The sequence below is a fragment of the Hibiscus syriacus genome, unplaced genomic scaffold, assembly GCF_006381635.1.
Source record: "Hibiscus syriacus cultivar Baekdansim isolate YM2019G1 unplaced genomic scaffold, ASM638163v2 tig00111008_pilon, whole genome shotgun sequence".
NCBI lineage: Eukaryota > Viridiplantae > Streptophyta > Magnoliopsida > Malvales > Malvaceae > Hibiscus > Hibiscus syriacus.
The window spans coordinates 2,315,989-2,336,524 of NW_024062951.1; the positions used below are offsets into that span (position 1 = coordinate 2,315,989).

The 20,536-nt window shown below is 34.2% G+C and overlaps 3 pseudogenes; 1 reads left to right on the plus strand and 2 right to left on the minus strand.

The window, feature by feature from the left end:
• The first annotated feature begins 2,360 nt into the window (after positions 1-2,360).
• LOC120149653 lies at positions 2,361-8,321 on the plus strand (annotated as a pseudogene).
• A 1,584-nt stretch (positions 8,322-9,905) lies between these two features.
• On the minus strand, positions 9,906-14,019 carry LOC120149654 (annotated as a pseudogene).
• A 4,202-nt stretch (positions 14,020-18,221) lies between these two features.
• On the minus strand, positions 18,222-20,247 carry LOC120149757 (annotated as a pseudogene).
• Between the last annotated feature and the right edge of the window lie 289 nt (positions 20,248-20,536).

Here is a 20,536-nt window from a genome sequence, read left to right on the forward strand (position 1 = left end):
AAAATAAATTCAAGAATTCAACTATGCAAATCAAAATTTAACATTATATAATCAATTAATTTTTCAAGTGTGATTAGTGATAAAATAAAATATCATATTAGTTCGAGTTGTTACGTGTGTAGGATATATATTATTAATAATTCAAAAAAATTAAATATATATTATCTTATAATCATTCTAAATTATTTTTAAAAAATACATAATCAACAATAGATAAGATGTTAGAAAAATATAACTTTCATATTTAATACGAAATTAAAAGTGATGATTAAAATGGTAAAATCACCTAGATGTTATTGTGAGAAAAAAAATCTCACATAGTGCGTTCCAATAATATTTTCTAAAACGGGGTTACATGAACAACACTAATGTCAAGACGCTAGGTTCATATGACATTTTCTGCATAACAGGAAAGACGCGAAGATGACAGTACGTCTTTCTCATACCTCTTACATGGTCGATCTCTTACGCTATTTTATCTCCCTGCAAAAGACGACATGTCATCGCACTGTATTTATGAAGACGCCGACTGATTTGGACGTTTTTTCGATGGTATTATAGAAATAACTCCATTTAAAAAAAATAATGTTGGGGTGCATTAATTGGTGATTTTTTTCTCCAGTGCATTATCATTTATCAGGGCAAAATTAACTAATTAAAATTATTAAAAAAATCAATAATAAATTATTTTCTCTTTCCTCTCCTTCTTTTGTCACATAAACTCGTAGCGAGGGTTATAAGTTCTTTCATTAATTTAATGTGTGCAATAGGTGCTAGGGCTATATTTGATTTGGTTTGATTCAATTTGATTTGGGTTTTTAAAAAATATGAATCGAATCGTATTTTGTGGGTTGTTAAAAATTAAAATCGAAATCGAATGGTATAAAAACTACAGTTATTGAGTCGGTTTAGTTTGATTTTACGATTTTTGACTATTCACTATTTTTCAAACTAAACATCCAAGAAGATAAAACTTAAAACTTAAATCGAGCAAATATACAAATTTAAATTCATAAAAAATTATTGATTTAAAGGTTTTATTTATTTAACTTTTCCTATAATAAATTTAAAATAATTTTGTTTAGGATAATTATTACTTTTTTTATATTATTTGATTTGACTTAGAACAAACGATTTTCATTTTAATTTTCTCGATTGAGTTGTTCAGTCCAAATAGGTGGAGAGGATCAATTTATATTAATTAGTTTTTTTTTGAATAGTCTGGGTGGTTACAATATGGTATATGTGCATAATTTTTTTTAGTCATTGACAACACAAGACCCGATGAAATCAACACTTCCTTAAACTACTTAGATTATTCAATAAATTCATATCGATCAAATTTTAATCTACTATATCCATTAAGTATCTGAATGGATGTATATGATTTAATTTATTATTAAGCTAAATAACCTAATTATCTTAAATCGAAGCACATTATTTTAGTCTTCATAAATTTTGGGTTAAAATTTTATATTCTCCCATTTCAGCCCATACAATAAAACATAAACTTCAATAAAACAAACATTTAGCACGCACAACAAAATATTTTACTATAACATGCATTAATAGTAAATTGCAAATGAGAGTTTTGATCGATGCAATCACATACTCCATTCCATATATTACAACATTACCACTCAACATAATAGGTTCTTAAGTAACATAAATAATACATCATGCTCACATATTGTAGATCATTTTAAGTAAATTATACGCACACAATCATAAAATATGAAATACATTGATTTTATATAAAAGAACACATCCTATTGTGGATCGTTTTAAGATTTTTTAATAGTACGAGATCATTATAAAATAGTATCTGTTTAGAATATTTCTTAACTATCACACCCTACATACACATATGCTTGAACTTAAAATCTTCAAGTAAAATCACACTTCTTTTAACTACTAAATCACTTGGTGTACACAATCATAAAATATGAAATATATTAATTTTATATAAAATTATATTAATTGAGTTTGAAGTGTCACATTGTTTATAAATACAAACAATCGTTACATTGATGATTAAATATAAATTTTTTATTGTTATTTTTATAAGTAATTTAAAAATTAATATTTAAAAATAAAGCTAATAATTATTTTAATAGGGTATTGCTTTTATAAATAATATTAAAAATAATATATTTAAACAATGAAGCCCATTTCTTTACTACTTTTTTTATAAAAAAACCTAAAAGATGAATTTAATAATTAATCTGATCATAAAAAGAAAAAGAAAATCATAATACCGTCAAAATGGGCAACTACACGACGACAAATCCTTTCCTCTTTCCCCTCATTTGTTAGAACAACGTGAAAAGAAATAAATCCCGAATTTCTCTCTTTTCTAAATTCTCTCTTAAATCACAATAAAAAACATTACGGCAGCCTGTTCATGTTGTGTAGCTCTTAGCTGTACCGTAGCTTCTTCCCAACTCCATTCAAAGAACTGCCAATTTAGATCTCTTTCTCATATGATTCTTTATATTTAAGCTTTTATTTGTTTTCATAATATTCTTGGCTTTGGACCGGAATTGATTCATTTGGAAGCCTCAACCCAAGTTTGAGACAATTTGTTGCTCTTTCTCTTTGATTCCAGGTGAGTCCGTTGTTTTTTCTTTTCTTTTTCGCGGTGCCAACTTTTCTAGGGCTCCAAGCACGCCCCTGTTTTCGTCTATCTGTGCTGTTTTGGTATTTTAAGTTGTTTTGATTGTTCAGATCCGCGGTCTTTGTTTAGTTGAATTCCTGTGCGTTGTACCTTTTTCCTTATTTGTTTTGATTAGCTGGAGAAAATCTGGTTTGGGAAAAATAGGAGGTTTGCAGTTTTGATTGTTGAATTTTACTTAAGCATTGGAAATTAAGGTTTAATCGTTTTTTATGGAAACGGTAATAGTGTAGAAGAAGCAAAATTGGAATTAATTTGATTAGGATTTTGGAACTAATTAATATTTTTGTGTCTTTCCGGTGATTAATCGTGTCGACTGAGTAATTTTTTTGAACTATTTGATCATTTTTTTCAAAAAAATAATTTCTATTTTGGTCTTTCCTATTTTGATATAGGAAGGTTGTCATGGCGAGTCGAGTGAAAGAAGATGAGAAAAATGAGCGGATAATTCGGGGTCTTCTCAAACAACAAGAGAATCGAAGATGTATTAACTGCAACAGTTTGGTATGATTTTCTTTTTCTTTTTATTGTTTTCCTTGTTTATGTTTTCATCCCATGATTGTTGTTATTGAAACGGCATGGGATATTTGGTGACCACACAGCCATGTCCTGCCTTAGATTGAAGGAATAAAACTGTGTGAATTGTTCCTCAAACATATTGGGTTCTGCTTAGGTTGGTAGTTATGACTAGTGAGATAGGTTGTATAGTACAAATATTGATATGAATTTTGTGAAAATTAGAAAGTCTGATAAATGTTATGACAATTGCTTCAATCTTCACTCTTTAACCTTTTGGGGAGTGTTTGTTCCGTGAAATGTTTGTCTGGATGCCCCTGTGTAATATGATTTCTGCAGCATTTTCCTTGTGCTAAATTGAGTGTGGTTTCCTATAATGTGTAAATATGGAGTGCATATACTTTCTCTATCACTGTTGCTATTTGCTAACTTGTCACCTGAGCAGGGGCCTCAATATGTTTGCACTAATTTCTGGACATTCGTTTGCACAACCTGTGGCGGAATACAGTAAGTATTAAGGTTTATTCATATTTTGGATATTGATTAGCTTATATTGAGACTTTAATGCCTTTCTAATTGTAGTCCATATGTTTACTAAACTGGCTTGTGGTTTTAATTGTTTCCAGCCGGGAATTCACACACAGAGTTAAATCGGTATCGATGGCTAAATTTACTTCTCAAGAAGTTGCCGCTCTTCAAGAAGGCGGAAACCAGGTAGAGATAAAACCCTCTCCCTTCTGATGATGAAAAAAGGAGGAAAAAAAGAAAAGTTTTGTTCCATATGTGTAGTTTCCCTCCCATTCTGATGTTCCAGTTTCTCATTTTTCCCCGTCTGTAGCGTGCAAAAGAAATATATTTTAAAGAATGGGATCCTCAGCGTAATTCTGCTCCTAACAGCAGTTTTCTCTCAAATATCCAATCTTTATTTCGTATCTTTATTAGCTTCGATGTTTATGAGTCAAAATTTTGTTGCCAGCAACGTGGAGAAACTCCGGGACTTCATTAAGCATGTCTACGTGGATAGAAGATACAGTGGTGAGAGAAACAATGACAAGCCTCCACGAGGAAAGATGGTAAGGTTTACTTCCCTATACCTAAGTTCCATTGAATGTCAATCGGTTATAAAGTTGTGAGATACAGTATGAAAAATGGTGATATTATAGTTTATGTCCCTGCTTCTTTAGGAGGGGAGGGAGTTTTAGATATCTTGATATTACTAAATCTGCAACTGAAGAGTGCTGTGTAAGGATTTTCTGAATTGTGTATTATGCAGGGTGACAAGGAAGACTTCTATGAGAATAGGAGGACAGATGGATATCAGGGAGGGTCCAGAAGTCCACCTTATGAAGATACCTATGATCGCCGTTACAGTGATAGGCCCAGTCCTGGGAGAAGAAATGATGATAGAAATTCTAGATTTGGTTATGATGAAAGACGAAGCCCTGGATATGATCAAGAAAGTCGACAATATGGTGATTACAGAAGTCCTGCTCGACCTGAGGTTGTCAATGACTGGCGCCGGGAAGATAGGTTTGGTAATGGGAGAAAAGCTGAAGATCATATAGTTTCTGATGGAAATTCAAAATTAGAAGGGAGGTCACCTGAGCGTCCAAAAGAGTCATCCAGTCCCCCAATGGTTCGTCCTGTTAGAGAAATTTTGGGTGAGAATGTGATACCCCTTCGTGTAAGTGAACCTCCAAAAGCAAATGGCGGCAGAACTGTTGATGGCCCTCAGACACAGGTAGATTCTGCTATGTGCTAGGAAACAGTATTTTAATGTTCTGGACCTTCTGGTCTTCTTGTGGTTTAATTTGCATGTTAACATATCTTTTCTTTCTTTTTTCTGATCTTGTCCAGCAAAATGATAGGCTTTTCCTCTTCTCTCACATAAAGTAATTTACTTATGTCTTAGCATTATGCCCTTCTGAAATTATTGAAAAATCCTATAGCGTTGGTATGATGTTTTTACCTCAATTAACCACTTGGAAAGGTTCTCATTCCTTTTAAATTTACTTTTTCTCTTTCCTTGCTGTAATTTATTCAGAGTATTTATCCTACCTTTTGTTGGACTTGATAACTCTCATCCTCTCAGGAATCCATCTGTGCTTTCCTATTTTTCATTAGTTGACAACCTTTTATTGGAACCACTTGGTAGTTTGTCCTAGACTTGACTCTATGTTAGCCATAGTGATTGATATTCCGTGCCTCTAATGATGATAAATTACAATCAATTGATTATTAGACCACATCACTTTCTGCTCCAACACTTGCAATGTTTGGCATTATAATTTGTACCTTGAAGTTACATAAACTTTTTACCGATAGATAAAAGCATAGCAGGTATGGTTTTGCATATTAAAATCTTTGCAGTTGTTTTGTGGTTGATTCTTTCACATCTTTAGATATCTCTGTTCCTCACTCCTGCATGAATTCATGTACAGTATAAGTATAACATGAGTGTTAATTATCACCAAATGAATGAACCTTTTTTGCTGTTCAAAACTCTCCAATCTAGAACTTCACAGTCACTTGTTAGCATGCATTGCTTTTTTCTTTTTCTTTTTTTCATTTTTGCATGAAGAAACTAGATTGTTTTCTTTTTTCTCATTTTTATGTGGATAAAGGAAATGGACTTACTGTAGGATTTATTCTAGCAGAGAACTGCATCTTCCAGCAGCTTAGGATCTGCCAGTGGAAACCCAGTACAAGCCAAGTTGGAGACAACTGGTAGCCTAATTGATTTTGATGCTGATCCTGAACCTCCAGTAGCTCCCACAGTTACTCAGACACAACAAACTACTGCCACACAATCAATTGTGCAACCGCCGGCTTCTACCAATGACAACAACTGGGCCACTTTTGATTTTCCCCTTCAGACAAATGCTTCTCAGCCTCCTAATATGAACACCCTGGACTCTGTTCTTTCTCAGTTGTCAGTTCCAGCATCTGTACCTGGTAATCTATCTGGAGTATCTAGCAGTGTTACTGGTCAGGCACCTGCTCCTGTGGCCAAGGTAAATTTAGCAGCTTCCAATGTTGCATTCACTGGGAAGATACAAACATCACCCTTTGGTGCTGGTGCTCCTGTATCTGCACCAGTTAGCAATTTCTCAACCTTGCCTCCTACTGATGCTCCGACAGCCATTCCTGGATTAATGCCAACAATGCCTGTCAGCAGTGGTAGTTTCCAGCTCAGTGTTAACAATGCTGAGCAATGGCCTAATATGCAGCACCAACAGACTCAGTTTTCCTCTTCAGCTGGCAGTCAATCTAATAGCCAACAATTTATGCCAATGGTTAATGGACCTTCAACCAATCAGGTGCTTATTTTCTAGTGTTCTTATATTTGTAGTATTTTGTGGATAATTGACTCTTCACTCACCTAATTTTATCTCTCATTTTTGGCAGCCATGGAATGTTGCTCCTTCCCCGCATATGCAGGCGCCTTTGGGTGCATCAGTTGCACAAATCCTCAAGTTGTCTCAAAACCTTTCCAGGATGTCGCACCTGCTGTTGCATCAGAGTATCCCCCTACAGAAACAAAAGCAAGTGGAAGGCAGGAACTACCTGTGGTAATTTCTTTTTAGACTATGGACATTGAACATTGTGTAGTTTTCTGTTGTGAGATTATTGTGTTAGCCTCTTCTTCTTTTTAGGATCTATTTACTGCAACATATCCTACCTATCCGACAGCTGCACCAGGATGGCAAACTGGCCCACCACGCAGCATGGGGTTCGCCATGCAATATAATACTGCAGTGGTACTGTTACATTTCTAGAAAAAATTAGTTTCACAAATTCATTCTTTCTTACTAAACTGCGTATCTTGTTATTTGATGAATCACTTGTAATTCTCCACGCATTTTGTTGTTACAGCCAACATCTGCTTTTCCACAGTCATCAAGGTTGATAAACCCATTTGATCTCGGTGGTGAAGCACCTCATCCCCAAGCTCAAACAGTACGTTACTCACTTCTTTTGAACTATTTCATAGCTCCTGCCAGACTGACTTGGTCCCACAGGGGTTAAGGACCCTTTGATATGAAACTTTTTTAATGCTGGCATGCTTTTTTGCCTTTGCATAGAAATTATGTCTTTTTTTGTAAAGTCTCGGTAATAGAGAGAACAAGGTTATTGTTTAATTTTATTGATGCTATTTTGAGTTTTATTTTTTTTGCTGAATCTGTGAGGGGAGTTGTGTTCATTTGCGTCTGTAGGTCATAGCTGAAACTGGGTTTTCTGATATCAATTCATCGAATAGCTGCACTTACCATCCTACTCGCGCATTTTGAAATTCCATTCATTTGTTCTTGAACCCATCACAGTTGCACATTTATCTTCATTTTTTTTGACAATTTTCTTTATATCATGTTGCTTGTGATGCAGTCCTTTTCAATGGCTTCCTTACAAGGTGCCTTACCAAATGTGCATCCTTCTGGCCTACTGCGCACTTCTAGCCTTGGTACTCCGTCATCAACGTGGATGCCACCTCAATCTTTACCGTACGCATCAGGGATGCCATCACAGTCACCGTATTATGTGTCAGCATTGCCACCAAGTAAACCATTTTAATTCCCCATTCTATTTATTTTTTTACTTTATTTTGTTACTTTAAATGTGCTGAATTCTAAAGAATTATACAGGGCCATACTCAGGAGCTCAATTACCTGGTAACTTGCCACCATCCAGGTAAATCAGTTCTCATTTCTTTTAGGATTAATTCTTTTTAGATTGGGATACAAAGGTCACAGTTTGGAAAAAAAGGGTCATAGATGCTGAGATTTATTTCTAGAGTAGACTAGCTAGATGGAACCTCTCAAGATGGTCATATGGACCGAGTTGGATTTTAGGTTTGTAGGATTAACTTTTTACCTTTTGATGCTTTGCAGCGAGGCATCGTATGGTTTTATAAATACTGATCAACATGGGCTGGTAGATTCTCAGCACCTGCTACCCCACAGCCTTTCTCTTCTGTTGGTGTGGGCAACCCATTCGGCTGAATATGAACAAAACCCGGACCCCATTTCCAGCTAAGTGTCTTTGTTGCTACTGTTAGATCAACGGTTGGAAAGTTTTGGTTTTAGTTCGAATGATCGGAGCCCTATAATAGGTTTTCTGTCGTTCTTTTTCCTGGTTTAAGAACTGATATGAACATGGATGGCCAATTAGTCTGATGCTTTAACAGCAGAGAAAATAGCTAGCTCAGACTTGCAAGGGTACAACAGATATGGCATTGACTCGTGTGTTGGTCTTATTTTCTAAAGTCATAATCATATTTTAGGTATATATATAGATTTTCACATCAATCATGTGTTATATAGAGTTTGTATATCAATGCCATATTTTAATTATTTTTGTCTTGTCCGTGTTCAAGAGTAGCAGTAATAAAAATGGTTGTGTTTTTGGCTTTTTCATCGGAGTGATAATTATTTGGAGAACTTGCAGTTGTTGTGCCATTGGTCTTAGCCCCATCCATCCATGCATTTTATATATTATTATTTCGCATTTTCTTTTTTTTCTGGAATACTTCTTGGCATTAAAAAGGAATGCATTGGAATCATTATATTGCATAAACTAGATTCACTCCGAATTTAAACATAAAACAGCACATGATTTACAAATGACATTTAAAACCTGATTAAACCAAATTTTTTGTTTTTCATAGCTTTTAATAGTTTCATACCAAATAAAAATTAAAGAAAAGGGTTTGTTTTACATTTTAAAAGAGTTGATGTATTTAAAAATTACTTGGAAGATATAATTTATTCAAAATGATTGGCATTATTAACTTGGTAATTAAATTTGAACAATTACTTTTAGATAGTACATGCTTGAAATTAGATTGAGTTCACACTTAAAAGCTGGCATCGTAGGAGTAGGCTCACTTGTAACTGCCATTATATCTTCCAAATCAGGACACCGTCCTCCCATTAGGGATGGCAACAGGATAGTTTTTGGTCGGGGATTGATCCCTGTCCCTAATTAAAAAATCCGTACCCGTCCCCGCTTAAAAAAATCGCGAGGATTTAAACGGGAATCTCCATCGGGTAATTAGGAAAAACCGCGAGAAAACGGATAACCCCGTTTAGCATAAACAAGTAGGACAAAATGTGTTCTCCTAAATCCTAATCTCCTTTATATGTATGTTTAATTTAAATTATTTAAATATTATATATATAATAATTATTATTTTTAATATTTATCGGGACGGGTATCTGGCTGGATATTCGAGGCGGGGATACCAAACTCGTCCCCTTCCCCGTTTATCATCCTAAACCCGACCCGTTTAATTCAATTTTCGATTTTCTCCGACGGGTTCGATTATTTTTGCCATCCCTACCTCCCTAGCAAATGGAAGAATACAGATTTTCCAACCATCTATCCTACAAATAGATGAAAGCAGTCGAATACTTACATTATTAACCTAAAATCTGCAGCCTCGATTAATTAACTTTCATTTCTAAGCTTATAGGCAATGATATCACTGAAAGACTGCTTCAAACACAAATTTCTGGATAGTATGAGACTAATACCAGAATTAGCCAAGTCATGCAAAATTATATTACTTTACTTGGGAACCAGGAAAAGCAGATTACGCAAAGTTTCTTGCCTTACATCTTGTGATTTTCTCTTATGGGAACTAAGTATGAATGCAGCTTGGTTCTCGGTAGCTGCCACTGAGGTAATCCGATACCCCCTTTTTCCCATCTTCGATGAATCCCCTCACTCGGATAAAGGAAATCAAGTTCAAAGACCAAGTGACAAGTACAAAAATGAGGTAAGTGGTTGCCACAGTATTGTATTCGAGAATTATTAGACCGGAATTCGACAACCTGAGAGAATAGCCTGCATTTCGGGACATGACAATGGCCCATTTGTTGCCTGCAGTGGTCATTGAGGTCACAGAGAAGCCTTCTTTCCACTTCTTATTGATCCATTTGAAGGGAAATACATCAGTAACTTTGTAGGACTGTTGCGTGTAGGGATACCTTTAGTAGCGATACGGAAAATGCAAAATCAGCCTTTACCATCATGGGGGTTTGATTGATCAAACATAATAATCATGACGAAACAATTTGTCCATTATTCCTAATCTCGAAGCTTAGCTCGAGTTGAACTGCAATACTATGTCCGTAACCAGGATTTACAGGCCCGCGTCCCATCAGCTTCACATACATTGACACAGAAAACAAACTAAAACTTATAAAACTAGTCACCTTCGGACAACTGATACCGTGAAAATAGATACTTGAAAAATTAAGGCAAACATGAATCTCGAAAAAGCTTTGGTTACCCTTTGACATAACAACCAGTGCACTGCCGTTGCATGCACCAACAACGGAAGTGATGTAGTAATTCTTCTCCCACTGTTCCATTATCCACTTCTGAACATATAAACCATAAGGATAAACTTCCCCAGACTCCCCAGATTAAAATCATGAAACTAAAAGGCTGAGAACTGAATAGTTCCTCCTAACTTGTGCAAAAAGATTGGCGATAACTCATAAACCTGAGATGTAAACCCCGTCCCATCCATAACAATGGCCCACAGATTCGATGATGACTACACTGCTAATATACAAATCATCTTCCTTTCCTTTCTCCAAATGCTGGTTGAGTCTTGAATCCATAACATTGAAATGATACCTGCAATAAGTACCGTGAATATTTGATAACAAAAAAGAATCTAAACAAGAAATTTGCAGGAGATACTACATTGTACAAAGAAACAGTCATGGTTGACCCTTAATGACCTACTTTTTCTTCTCTTTTGGGGGGGGGGGGGGGGGGGTGGTGCAAATAGCTTAGGGGCCTATTTAGCATTTAAACAAAAAAATCAGGGGGGGGCATGGCTTAATTTGAATAGCATTTAAACTGCAAGGGACCTAAATTTCAATGAAACAAAAAATTTGGAGGGGGCAGGACCCCTCCCACCATGTATTTGATTCAGTCCCATGTTACACAGCTTTCATCAACAGTGATCAAAATTTACATTACAATAACACATTGTGCCGTTCAAGTGACTGTGAAGCATATGAATCCGCCAAAATATGTGTAGTGTCAGTTATACCTAATACAATACCTTTCGTTTTGGAGAGAACTTTTACCTCTGCTTCATTGAAGTTCTGGAATTATAAATTGAGATCCACTGAGAAGCGGGAACCTAGCCGGATTTCTTTTTAAGCTGCTCACCATCTTCCAGCTCGGCAAAATATCTTTCCCTTTTATGACCCACCTGCTGCATTAAGGATTTATCAAAAAAATTCTAAATAAAAAGTGTATATATTTAAGAAAGGTATTGGCTCGGGACGAGATAAAATGCCAGGTAACAACCTTAATAGCTCATCAATTTGGATAGGATGAATTGATGAGTTGAATCTACGCTGTTACGAAAAGGGAAATGAGCTTTGAGTAGTTCGGTTCTTCATCAAATTTCATATGGTGGCAGTCTCGAGAACTGTTGAAATGGAAGAGGACAAAAGGAACAAAGCATGCCAGGAGAAGTTCCATCTTCTTCTTACAAACAAGAAATCCGTTGTTCTCCCCCTGCAGCCCATAATACATTAAGCACAAGACATTAATGCCAAAAGACACAATTAAGCTACCAAGTTTAGAAATAAAGTGGAGAAGTTGAAAGAACCTACGACGTAACCCTGCCAGGGAAGCTTCCCTCTAAGCAGAAATATGAGTGTATAAGCCAATGACTCAAGGTCATCCCTTCGACTTCCCATCCTACCCAAATGAGCATGTACACTTGCATACTGTACAGTTCCCCTAAAATGAACAAATAATAATAAATCCAAATTGGCAATCCAAATTCAAATGCACCTTCCTTGAGTCTGAAGATAGATCAGGAACCAGGCAGGGAAATTATGTTAGCTACTTATAATCTATGAACACAACTCTGTATGTAAATAATAAATAATAAATAAACAAAAACCGAAGTTCGCTGAAACTGTTCATGTTCATGACCTAAAAAAAAGCAGTCTCATTTGATTAGAGTCGGCTACCTAAAAACATCAGGCTTTTGGTCATAATCAACATGACATGCAGATGCGCCTCCTTCCTCTTGAAGCTGAAAAAGATCAAGAATTGTGTGTCATGCAACAATATATGCTTAAATAGTAAAGCATCTCCAGTATAAGGAGCAGAAAGCAGATATTCCCAAACAAAGATTGACTAGATACAAGTTTTCTCATTCGAGGTTCCCGGCTGGCCAAGCAAAAAGTTCTCGGGCTTAATATCTCCATGTACAAAACTGAAGTAGAGAAGATAAATGTGAACAATGTACAACCAGCAGTAAAAGAAGCGAGGAAAAAAATTGATGCAACAAATTTGAAATACCCTTTCTGATGAAGCTGCTCAAGAATCGATATTGCCTCCACTGCTATGCAAGCAACCATCTCTTCTGTTAGCCTATACCAAGAGCAAAAACAATAAGATATTATAACAACTAAGTGTCCCAAGAAAATTCAAAGCATATACTATAGGAACACTTAGGATAATGTTAAAAGAAAGAGGAGAGAAAGAAAGAATAATAGCTTCATACATCTGATTGTTTGAGTTCCAAACATCCCATAAACTTGGACCTAGATTCATAAGATTCAAAGAAACATCAACAATTTTTTTTTCTTCTGAAATATAGCAGTGGATTAGAAATTCTTTACTGAGGAACTTACAAGGATGTAGTAGCCCCCTAGTTGACCTTTGTAATGAACCAAGGGAAGTCCATAACAACCATTAAGAGTGCTGAACGGTGAATTGAGACAGGAAACAGACATATGTAAAAAAAAAATTAGGTTCAACCAACTGCAATAATGAAATCTGTTATACCTGTATGCATGCCATTCATAAGGAGGACTGGAACTACATCCTTTACCATTTCGATGCTCAAATTTCAAAGCAACCTGAAAATGAAGTAGGATAATGGTATTAACACCGTAGTCAACTTCAGGTAAATTTTGTGCAGGTTAACTAGAGTGTAAGTTGAAACCTCAAGGGCATCAGGTCCACTGCGACCTGAGCCACCTGAAATCCTTCTTCCAACATAAACCTGCCCAAAACCCCCTTTACCAAGTTTTCTAACTTGAACACAGGAGAGTTCCCAAGCTGTACCTGCCAAGGATCAGCAAATGGAAACTTAGTAGAAATTACATGAAAAGATTTGGCACATTAAATTTGGGGATGAAAAATCATGAGTAAGCGGTTAGATTGGACCATATATAACATTTATGAAATCATGCATAGCCAGAAAGAAAGCGCTTCGTTTTTCCTTTTTTTGATATGGAGAACTGGGTATGGTCCTGTGTGGTTCTTTACCCTCAACAGTTTGAGTATGACATAGAAATCCACTAAAACGAGTCACTTAACCATTCATTCCATTATAACAACAGCAAACTAATGACCCCAGAAGGCAGATTAATAAAAGTGAAAATTAGTACCCTTTCAGGAAGTGAACTAGTGCTTCCTTCTTCCTCAACAGCCACCAATCTTTCTGCGCTTTTTTCAACCACCTGCCTCACTGGAAAGTTTATTCCAGTACAACCCCTGCCATAGGCACCAGACCCAACAAGCTTGCAATTGTAGTCGGGATTCATTTCTTTACGCCCTCTACCTCTTCCTCTTACTCTGCCTCTACTAGCTGATCACAGATTCATATTACATAACGAAACAGAAAGTATAAAACATTAAAAAAGATTTAAAGATAAACTTAAAAGGAGTTGTTACCAGCACCATTCTGAGCCGTTGGAACTAAGGAAGCAGGGACCTTTGGGTTGTCATTGCCATTGGTCCTCTTTGATTGTCTTCCCCCTCTTGAATCCGACATTCTTTCCCAAGCTAAAAGGTAACTCCCTCCTGCCGAAAAGTTATTCATGTAATTTTATTTAATCATCAGTACACCCTTTTCTTCATCAACTCACCCCTTAGCAAATATCTAAATTTCAAACCAAAATATATAATAACCACAAAACGCAAGTAAAATTTATTAAATGGATAACCATTTGATTTAGCAAAATAAGAAACAAAATCCCACAAAAATGGGAATTAACAACTATAATAAAGTTGATAATTATTTCAATTTTATTGCAACCTCGAAGATTCTACTTCATCAATCATATATCCGAAATTTAGACCTTTAGTGTTATGATCATCATTAAAGAAAAAAAAATCAGTAAAAACGCCATTAATATTTAGCTTAGACAAAATCCCAAATACTCAAAACTGAATCTTAATCAATTTCAGGCACAAAAAAAATCATCTAAGAACAGAACCAGCCAACAATCTGTTTTGCAAAATACTTCAAAACTTTACCAATCGGTTTTCCTTTTTCCTTTTACAAAAAAAAAAAAAAAGTTCAAAACTTCAACAAATTTCAAATTACAGCTCTAAACATAAACCTGGTCATACAGCGCATCAATTTGGGTATTAAAAAAACCAGACTATGACCCAAAATCTGACCCCTAATCAACCATTAAAGAAAAATAACAATTCTCTAATTAAAAATGCATAAAAAAATCAATAACCAAAAACCGATTGCTATTAAACAATGCACAAAGAAATAAAAGAAACATACCCAAATCAATTTGCCTCTTTTACTGGGGTTTTCCTCTTTTATTGCTTATGTTTTCAACAAAGCCAAAATACTAACATACATATAATAATATATAGCTTTTTATTAGAGGAACAAGGCATTGAAATTACACAAACCCTGCTTTACAAAAGTTTGGTGCTTGATAAAAAAAAATTGAAGAGTTAAATCTAAGAAACAAAGCGATTTAACATAAATAAAGCTTAAAAGTCCTACTAGGTACCTCACAAATTTGGAATTATACAAATCAATCATCTCAACAAAATCCATTCCTATATATATATATATAGGGGAGGAGGTAGATTAGACTGCCTCAACGTCAGGTTGAGCAGCTTCTGTGAAACTTCCGTCCGTCAGAAAATTAAAAATAAAGATAAAATAAATGCATGTGTAAATAAATATAATACAAATTGAACAATCTTAATATACAGTCTTTATATGCATGTTGTAATGAGAATAATATAAATAAATCCACGAAAAAATCTCTGCATATACAGAAATATAAGTCCCGGTTAAATTTAAAAAGAGGGAAATAAAAGAGAATAATACACATTAGTTAACGATAGCAAGGTACGAGAAGGAATAAAATCAAATAGGTTAAAACCTAAACTAAGGCAATAATATTCCGATACCCTAATTCTATGCCTTCATAAATTCTTATGGTAAAAACGTATAAAAAGTAGAAGTTATGAAGATTAGGCAATTTAATCTCAACAAAAGAAAGGTAATTTAATCTTTATCATCTCAATGACTATTAATGATTTCCTTCATCAATTCTACATGATTTTGATTAATATTATTTTAGCCATCAATATTTATATATTATATTATTTTTTAAAAATAATTTATATAATTTTAAAATTGAGTAACTTAAAATTTAATTTATTAATAAATAAATAAATAAAAGATGATATATGATTTCTAAGCCAAAATAAGAAAGAACAGGTAAATGTTTGAGTTTTTTTATTTTCATTTTAACATTTTTTACTTTTGTTAATCTTTTATTTATTACATTTTAATTTTAATTTTGTAAATTTTTTAGCGTTGAATTTATCATCACCTCTTTAATCAGCGACTATTTCTTATCTTGATAGGTGCTTACAGACCCTTAGAATATGTCGTATTAAAGTTATGTAACACTTGTTGACATATTGTCATATTTTATTATTACGTTAGTGCTTATGGTGTTTATCCTCCATTGTTAATAGGTGTGGTTGCTTTTGTCTTTTAATTTCTTGAGTTATTTGATTGATCTTTTTAATTATTTTCTTGTAAAATCATTTTAACGACTCAAAATTTAGGTCAATTTTAAATGTTGACTCAAATTAAGATAAATCGAGCATTGAACTTAGCTGAGAGTGATGGTCCAGAATTATATTTAATTGACATTAAAAAAGAGAGGAGCTTTTTTAGTTTCATACAAAGGTTGGAAGAAGACAAATGAGAAGGGGAAGTTGAAGAAGAGGAAGTAAAAAAAAAGCGTACATTATATGTTTAGTATCTAAATTATTATATTTGTTTCGTTTTAGTATCTAAATTTTATTTTACTTTTCAAAATAAGACTTAATATTTTGTTTAGGTTTCAATTTGGTACCCCTCTGTTAGAAAATTAACAAAACTATTGATGTGACATTATTTATTTTTTCAATGGTGATGTGTCATTATTTTATGGTAAAATGTCAACATCACCGTTAAGTTTTTAACGACGGTACTAAAATGAAACCCATACTAACGTTAGATGATTTTGAAAAAAAAAATAAGTTAAGTACTAAAATAGAACAAAAAGTAATAGTTTAGATAGTAAACTTATAGTTTACCAAAAAAAATCAACTTTCACCCTTAGTTCCCCACCCATGACATTAGCATAACCAAGAGAATTCAGTCTATTTTCCCTAACCATATAATTATGGTCCCGCCTTATTTGATCTAACTCAAGAATTTTGTTTTATAACCATTAGGATCACATCTTATTCGATTAGGCCCATATTTTAACTAATGGTTTTAATTACCTTCTTACATCGGTCCATAGATTTTCGAGTTAACCCTCATCGGTCCATAGATTTTTCGAGTTAACCCTCGTACATTGACTCGAAAATTCATATCATTATTTGATTCAGACTGAGGTTGGGAAATGGTTTCTAGGTTGAACTAAAATTGGTGTCTATAATATGATGGGGCAGAATGCAACCGAGGAATGATTGGCAATGTGCAAACTCAATTGCCTTGCCTCCTTTTTCGCTTACATCGATTCCCATGGAGTTTTCAATTGAAAATTCAAGACTAATTTGGTGAGCACAAGTTCAGGATATACAGTGAGAGGATCTTAATTATATAAAATTATAAAAATATTTGAATTTATACGTTTGTAACGTTAAACGAAAAAAAAAAATCTTTAGACACTTAAAATTAATTTTAAATATATTTGAACACTTATTTTTACATTAAATTAAATTTTAATATTTAAATTCATAAAATAAAATCGAATATTAATATATATATATAATCTAAATCTAAATTACCATCTATGAGTTTATCTTTTTTTTATGACATATTGTGTTGATATTATGGGGTTGGTTTATTGGGCTGTGTGTGGACATGTGGACGTATGAGCCCGACTCTTTTGGTCTCGAAGCTTTGGAGATAAAGCGAAAGCTTTCTGGAATCAATAAAATAACTTTACTTGCCCACCTCTTATACCTTTCTTTCCCCCATATAACCTCACCGCAACGAATTAGCTCTTTTGCTGTACAAAATGTGCTACGCGACCGTTCCTCCCGCCGGCAAACGCTCGGCGGTTCAACGCAGATGGTTGCTTTTGCAGGCATCAACGATTGCTGCCACCCCTCATGCACCGAGAACAGGGATTGGTAGAGATGACAGAAGTGGTTCGATGATAAAGCCGTGTCTGTGTTCGCCCACGAAGCATCCGGGGTCGTTTCGGTGTAGGCACCACATTGCGGATTATGCGTGGGGCGCTCGATTTGTGGGAAAGTGACTGCACCGCCACGTCCAGTATATTGGTAAGGGCGGTCGATATGTCGGTTCAAAGCTCTAAAAAAGCTGTACAAAGGAAACACAACGTTCTAACTGTTTCATACATGGTCTCCCCTTTCTAGTTTCTTTTTTCCTTTTATCTTCTGAATTGCAAATAAAAATCATAATGGTTGATTGGTTAATACTGTACATTCATAGAAATGAATGCTTTCTTAAATCGTTCAGTTTCAGCTTCTTGCCTTATTTCTGCTTACTTTCGTGGTACTTAAAACAGAATTATACAGAAATTTGTTAATTTCAACTATCTGTTTTCATTCACCTGTCTTAAATTTGTATAAATTTTAAAAATTTACATTGTATAAGTGATCCTAACTCATATATGTCAAAAGAGTAGTGAAATTTGAAACTATAAAAACATGAACTTAGACCTAAGTTTCCCTGAATGGGTGACTGTAACATTTCGATTCAATCTACCTAAGAGCAGCAAATGATACCACCACCATTTCAGAAACTCAATGAAACAAAATTAAAGAAGGTTGATGATTTCACCTTTCAAAAACTAACCATTGTTTCTCAGGACTTTTTTCGGGGGTTTCGGGATCTTCCTCTTCTTCTTCCTCCTCTTTCTTCTCTTCCTCTTCTTCATCTTCTTCTGGGGGATCATATTGCATTGATGGTGGTAATGGTGTTTTCATGGGACTGAATTGAGGGAAAATGTCATGTCTACGCCCGGTTTAGGCCTTTCCCACTCCTGAAATGTATTCATATTAAAACATATTGCTTCAGACAACAAAAATTACAAGAAATAAAGGTCAACATGTAAACCGCACGAAACTATTCTCCTTTTTAACATTTGGCATTCCTGCAAATCACGTAGTCGACCAACGGATTACATCAACCGATTAACGTCATTGCATAAAAATGCTAAGGCGGCATTATAGATAAATACTAAATTATCAAGTATAAAGTGTTTTTTTTCTTCAAAATACTGGTCTGGCATTCACCTAACACGTGAAAATTAAATATGGGTATACAATTTTGAAGAAAGAAATATTAGACGTCAACAATTCATTGAGTAGTTTTCGATAGTAAAAAAAATGTTGTTTTTTTAAAGATTGCAGGCAACTACGTTTGTAAAGTGTATTTACTCGATAGTAAAAGAAAGTGATGTTTTTTTAGAGATTTCGGATTCGACAACTACATTTGCAAAGTGTATGTACATTATTAATAAGTATAGAAGATTTTAATATATATTACCTTATAATCATCCGTACTATAATTAAAACTTCAGCTTAACTCAAATTTACCAAGATTTGTTTTAAATCTTTTCGAGATGCAAATTGAGGTATCAAGATTGCTTGAGTAGGTTCAATAAGTTTGCTTATCTAGTGAAAAATAACCTCACTCGTACTCGTGCTCAAACTTAACTTGAATTTAAATAAAGAACTTCTCAAAAGTATTTACATTTCAAAATAATTTACAAACAAAAAGCTCGATTACATACAGGACTATCTGAAGCATTAAGATATACGGACTCGGCTAATTCGATAGATAAGTAATCAAGGAGAACTCAAATCATTTTCCAGTTGAACTCCAGTAAATTTGACAACTTGTAGATGATTATATTTATCAAAGAACCTAGCATTTGTCAAAGAAACTTTTTCTTGAATGATTGCAGTCACTGAATTATCTAACCGAACAACACTATCTTTTTTTATTTTGAATTCTCTAGACTTCCGCGTACCCAGAGCTTGAAATTTCTGTTTCCTATTAGCAACAAGCTAAAAACTCTTAATAGATTAACGAGGTAAAAAGGAAAAGGATCTTACGATGGGGAAATCGAGGGGATTGCGGCGAGTCAATTTCTCTTCCTGGAGCCATACAAACCACCTGCTGCCTCTTTCTCCTCGTCGGTTTATGGCCGTTAGAAACGGAGACTGCTAAGGAGAACCTGCAAACACGTTAGAGGTAGTGGAGGGCGGCGAGAAGGGCAGCCAAATGGATGATGCCATTGTGGTTATTGAAGGTTATAGTATCTTCTCCAGTTCTTGGCGATACCAGCGTTTTGCTGACTCGGACGGTCTCACCAATCCCCACAGTCCTAATTTCTGGTGGCTCAGCCTTTACAGTCCTTCAACGTTTATGCGCCTCTCGTCTTACGGAGTACGGATTGAACATACTACGCCAATTCAAGTGTTTGTTGGGTTTCGGTTTTAACTTTTTTTATTAAAATTTAAATTTGTTTTCGCTTTATAAAATAAAATCATTAGAACGAAATATAATTTATTTAATTTTTTATGTATCTAAATATAAATAAATTCTTTTTACCTTATTGAAAACTTGAAGCTTAGTGTCAAAAATTAAAATTTTTAAAAGTTTAATAGCAAAACTGATGCACCCCTTAAATTCAATACCTAAAACAACATCATTTTGAATATTAATAGTCGCACCAAAAACGATCATTTTGTTCCATATTATCGTGTCGTTAAAATTTAATGGTCAATGGAATAATTAAAATTAAAATCAAATTTAATGCTATAATTAAAATTTAAAAATCAATATAAATAAACGATATACAACCTAAAGTTCAATGATATTTGATATAATTTACTCTAAATATTTTATCTACTTAAATGTAAGCAATCTTAAACTCACTTTAAAAAAATCATTTTCGTGAATCACTTTTAAAAATCATTTTTCACCATTCTTATTGTTATTTTAAATAGACAAAAAAATATATTTTAAACATTCTTTTGAAAATA